Source organism: Mustela erminea, chromosome 15 (genome assembly GCF_009829155.1).
Source record: "Mustela erminea isolate mMusErm1 chromosome 15, mMusErm1.Pri, whole genome shotgun sequence".
Lineage (NCBI taxonomy): Eukaryota > Metazoa > Chordata > Mammalia > Carnivora > Mustelidae > Mustela > Mustela erminea.
In genome coordinates this window covers 31585184-31591183 of record NC_045628.1, presented here as the reverse complement: position 1 = coordinate 31591183, position 6000 = coordinate 31585184, and positions in this window count along the sequence as shown.

Below are 6000 nucleotides of genomic sequence, written 5' to 3'. Positions count from 1 at the left end.
TCCAGAAATGCCCAGGAAACTGTTGATAAAAGTATCACTCAATCAGGCTGACTCTCCTTTTACTTCCAACTACCCAATAATTAGACTTCTGATCATTAGAATCTTTAAAAATTTGGGGGGCGTTCAAAACTGAAGTTAAAATAATACTTTTCAAGCACTGGATATATATCTTAGGAGGATGGAGATATTTTATACCTCGACCACTTTGCTATCTCTTATTCTATTTCCCTTGCCACGACAATAATTAAGGAGCCTACACTTTGTTCACCCTGCTAATATATTTATAAAGCGTGGCCCCACTGATCTTTCATGCCCTTGCTAGTTGCAATTTATTTTCTGACTTGACCTTTCTGACTTGGCCTCTGCATGTGTCAAATTGCCTTATATACGTCCTTGATCTTTTGCCCTGCTAACATTTTGCATGTGATTACATTTCAGAGTTTGGAATCTTCAATCATGCAGTAAACAGAGATGCTGCATTAATTTTAAATTCAGGAGATTGAAAAAGAGGTCAACTTGGAGCTCAACACAAACTGAATTTCTGTAGGAGGCAGCGTGCCGTAAAAGCCTATATTTTAGCCTGATGATTGGTGAGTGACCCTGGTGGCTGATATGCAGGGACAGAAAGAAATGATGTGGAGGTGACAGCTGAGTTAATGCATCACTACTGGCCGGTTCCCATTGCCCTGGGAGACCTAACACTACAAGATATGGAGGACTGTTACAGGAAAATGTGGAGGTTCAGAACCCCATCGGATCCCCAGGTTGTGCCAGGAGAACGTCTGCCCTGATGAGTCAGTCAGTCAGTGCCTTTTTATTTTCCTACCCATGGCAGAAATATCTGGAAACAGCTCCCTTCTCTCTCTGAAGCTGTCATACAGCCAGCCTCATGGGCCAGTTCCTTCTTCCCTTCAGGGGCTTTCGCACACACATTGCAGATCCCACTGTACTACCTGCCCCTGAGGGTGGTGATTGTCCGGCAGGTGGGGGACATGTCTCTTTGACAGATGTATTTGACATGCTTATTCAGATACGCCCAGTGTCCACCAATGCTTGTGGAATGACCTCTTGCCATTGCCACGGCTGGCCTCTGCTTCTGCACAGAAGGCAGAGGTGGGTTCTTCCATCACATCCCCATTTCTAATCTTGTCAGAGGAGACATAGAGATGAAGGTTTTCCCTTTTCTCACTTCTCAGCCCAACTCTGCAAACTGATAATAATGTCATTGCCCTGGATTGTATAGATTTAAAAATAAAGAGATAAAATGATGATTAGTACTAGTGAGCATAGGGCGAGATAATCCATGTCTGCAGCGTGAGCTGAGCTGTGCACACACAAATGTGCAATAAGGTTTTTCAGATTATCTCTATGGACAGGGGTTGCATCAGAGTAAGCAGGGGGACTCTCCTTCAAAAATGCCTAGGTGACACTTTCACCACCTGCAATGACAAGCAATAACAGGTGATATAGCTAGAAGTTCACTGTGAATTTCACCAGCGTAGAGGAGAAAAAAGTTGAGCGCCAAGTCTTGAGTGATTGATTAGAATAAGGTGAGAGGATCATTGTTCAGACTGAAGTCTTTACTGATAGCAGATCAGAAGCTGAATATGAAAACCAGAACAAACATACTCCTAGAATTCAACATTTCCAAGTTAAGGAGACTTAGAATTAGATTAGGCTTCTTTATGCCTGAGGTTTAATAAGATTAGAAAATCATGTTGCAATTATGCATGTTTTGATGAAAAAAGGATAGGAATATTTAGCACATGATTCAAATCATGGAGCAGAGCCCTGAAGCATAAAGTGATGATTGCCCATGGTCCATATAGTGTAATGGGAAAAACCAGGCTTTGTAGATGTAAGAGTCTGAGTTTGATTTCTTGATTTGCCATTTGACCTTGAGCAAGTTTCTTAACTTTGTTTAGCCTTGGTTCTCTCCTTCGCAAAATCAGGATGTTAATACCTCTCATTCATGTTTACAGTAGCCAGTAAATGAATTAAATCTGCAAAAACAGTGTCAGGCGTGTGGTAAATACTGAACGAATGGGGGTGCTAGTGTTATTATACATGCTTAGAAAATCAAGAGTGAGGAATAGAATCTGTATCCACATTCTAGAACACAGCTTGCTTCTTTCTTTCTTCTTTTCTTTTTCCTTCCTTCCTTCATTTCCGTTTTCTCTCTCTCCCTCCCACCACACCTCCCTTCCCCTTTCTCTTTCCTTCTTTCTTTCATCTTCTCCTCATATAACTCCTAAATCAAGTGCCCATTAATCAAGACTAGTATTTGTAGAGAGTTTGCACGTATTTCACACCTGCTATTCATGACAAAAAGGAGTGGGTCAGTATTTTAATCCAGCTGGAATGATAAGGGACATTGACTTTGAGAGGTTAAATGACTTTGCTCAATAATGCTAATAAGAAATAGAGCTGGGATTGAATCCAAACTCAAGGTTCTTTTCCTCCAACTCACTCCAGCTTTATTTCTTTACAATCAAGGTTCTATGGGTCACCATTTCCTCCATTCCCTAATTAAAGGGGCAGTATTAGTGCTCCTTAAACATTTTCTCTTTCTTATTCCACATACATGCATATATTTCTGATATGGTAATGTAACTTTGAATCAATTGAACTTTATAGGGTCAAGTGGAAAGCCAGTTTATTATTTCTCATTATTGTCCTTTCAAAAACTGTGGATATTTTATTTAACTGGAATGAAATAACACCAGATTCTGATGTCTCCAGGCAATCTTAGAAAACAAAATATCAACTGGCTTCCAGCCATGGTGATAACTGGTATTTGACTAACTCTTTTAACATAAACAACAATAAAGCTAGGCAAATGTATATAGAGCAACTGTTTTCAGATGATGGACAACAGATAGTCCTAGACTGTAATTTATGTACAAAGAGAAACACCTGAGCCTGTGATTACCCTCAGATTTCTGACTGGAGGCACTTTTAGACCATGGCAAGGAATTTGAAATCCAAGCAAAGCAGCACAATCTCACTGTGCTGAGGTGGCAGAATTTGGAGTTGCTACGGCGGAAACTGTCAGGGATGGATACCTGGAAGGAGGCAGGTGGGCAGAAAAAGAGCTTCATAAATCTTCATAGGGGTCCCTTGAATCTTTGGCCAAATACTAAGCTGCATGTGTAGAGAGACTGCAAGGCCTGACAGCAAACATCTACTTAGGGAACTATAAGCTGACCTGCAATTTTGGAGATCACAGAGTTCAGGGTTGCATTAAAATTCAAATCAATCAGAATAGAGAGATCTTGCTAAAACTTCAGGCATTTAAATGGAATTCCAGGAAGACCACAACTCAGGTACTGGGCTTCTTTGGCTTATGAAAAGAAGTAGGAAAACGTGCTCTATAATCATTATATAAAACAATCAATGGAAACAGACCCAGAGATGACAGAGATACTGAAATCAGCAGAAAACAACTTAAACAGCTATTATAAACATATTCAATAATTTAAAGAAAATGTCAAATTTCACAAATCACCCATTAGTGAACAGATGGGTAATCTCAGCAGAGAAATTGGAATTATAAAACGAGAACTAAGCAGAAACACTGGAACTGAAAAAAAAAATAACATATGAAACAGAAAATTCCCTGGATGTGTTTAACAGAAGATTGAACACTGTAGATGAAAATATCAGTAAACTATTCAAATTGAATCATAGGAAAAGAGCCTAAAAAAAGAAATGGCCACAGAGATTTGTGGGGCAACATCAATCAGTATAACTCATATGTAACTGAAGCTCCTAAAATAAGGAAGAATGAGATTGAAGCTGAAAAACAAGGAAAAAACAGTTGCCAAAAATTTCAGATTTGATCCCAAAGTTTGAAAACAAGACTAAAACTATTTTTCAGCATTATATTTGAGGTGTATAGTATAATAAGGTATAACAAGTAAATTTAACAAGGTTTCAGGATTCAATATCACTGTACAAAAATATTTGCCTTTCCGTATACAATATAGCAAGAAATAATTGGAATATGAAATTAAATGTCAATTCCTATTGTCAAGAGCATCAAAAATTATAAAACACATAGAAATAAGTTAAATGAAAGATGAGTAAATTCTCTATATGAAACACCACAGAATAATATTGAGAATAAAGGCCTAAATACATGGAGAAATATACCATTTATGGATTGCAAGATTTAATAGTACTAAGAAATCAACTCTTCCCAAATTATTCCATAGATTCAATACAGTGCCAGTTAAAATCCAAGCAGTTTTTTTTTTTTTTTAAATAGAAACCGGTAAGCTGCTTTATGTGGAAATGTGGATATAGAATAGCCAAAACAATTTTTAAAAATTACTTATACTAATAAGTTTCAAGACTTATTTTAAATTATAATAATCAAGATATTATTACAGATGTAAAGATAGATGAATAGATCAACAAAACAGAAAAAAGAGTCTGTGACTAGAACCCCATATATATGATATTACGGTTTTAAAGATGAATACAGATTCTTAGATACACCTCTGATCAGGATGTGGGATTCTCTTGAATCTGGATAGTCCTATGACTGCTTTTATCAAAAGAATATGGTGGAAGTGACACTAATTTCTGAGAGTAGGTCATGAAAGGTGATGTGCCTTCTGCAGGTTTCCTTGGGACATTTCTTTTTTGGGGGATACCAGTCATTGAGTAAGATTGACTACCCTATGAAGGCCATACTGGAGAGGTCATGTGTAGATATTTTCATTGGTGCTCTCAGCTGAGCTCCCAGTAGACAGCCAACATGCCAGTCATGTGAATGTCCTCCATCTAATGTCCAACCCGATCAAGATTTCAGATTGCTGCACTCGCATGCAACACCTGAGTGTACCCACATGAGAAGCTCCAAGTTAAGAACTGACCAGCAGAGCTTTTCTCAAATTCCTGACCTGCAAAATAGTCACCAAAATAAAAGACATGTTCTAAACCTTTCATTTCTGTGGGAGTTTATTATGCAACAAGAGTAATTGGATAATTTAATGAGCAAATGAGACTTTTCAAGAAATGGTGATAGAACAACTGGATATCTGTATGGGAAAAGAAAAAGAACTTCAATCCATACTTCCCATCATACATAAAGCATTATTTAAATTGGAGGACAGAATCAAATGGAAAGGGGTGCTTGGGTGGCTCAGTCAGTTAAGCATCTAACTCTTGGTTTCAGGTGAAATCATGATCTCAGGGTAGTGAGATGAAGCCTGGCTTTGGGCTCCATGCTCAGCAGGGAGTCTGCTTAAGATTCTCTCTCTCCCTCTCCTCTCTCTGACCCTCCCCCTTGCCCTCTCTTTAAATAAATAAATAAATAAATCTTTTTTTTTTTTTTTTAAAGATTTTATTTATTTATTTGACAGAGAGAGATCACAAGTAGGCAGAGACGCAGGCAGAGAGAGAGAGAGGAGGAAGCAGGCTCCCTGCTGAGCAGAGAGCCCGATGCGGGACTCGATCCCAGGACCCTGAGATCATGACCTGAGCCGAAGGCAGCGGCTTAACCCACTGAGCCACCCAGGCGCCCAATAAATAAATAAATCTTAAAAGAAGATGAAGTATAAAGACAAAACGTACGAGCTTTTAGATAAACACACTGAACTAAATTTATTCAGTTAGCCAACATATAATACATCATTAGTTTTTGACGTAGTGTTCAATGATTCATTAGTTGAGTATATTATATGTTGGCTAATTGAACATAATAAAAAAAAACAAATAACTGTATTCAGTGGCATATATACGGTAATAAGAAAGAAAAATAATCTTCTGATATATGCAAAATCATGATTGTACCTCGAAAACATTATTCTGAAGAAAGTAAGCCAGACACAAAAGAGTACGTACTATGAACATACTTATGTAAAGTCCTAGGATTGATAAAATGAATCTATGATGGTATTGAGCAGTAGTTGCTTCTACACAGGGAATGAAATCCTGGCACTGGTGCCTTCTATCAATGTCTGGTCCCTCACACTGATTATTTTCTTTTGG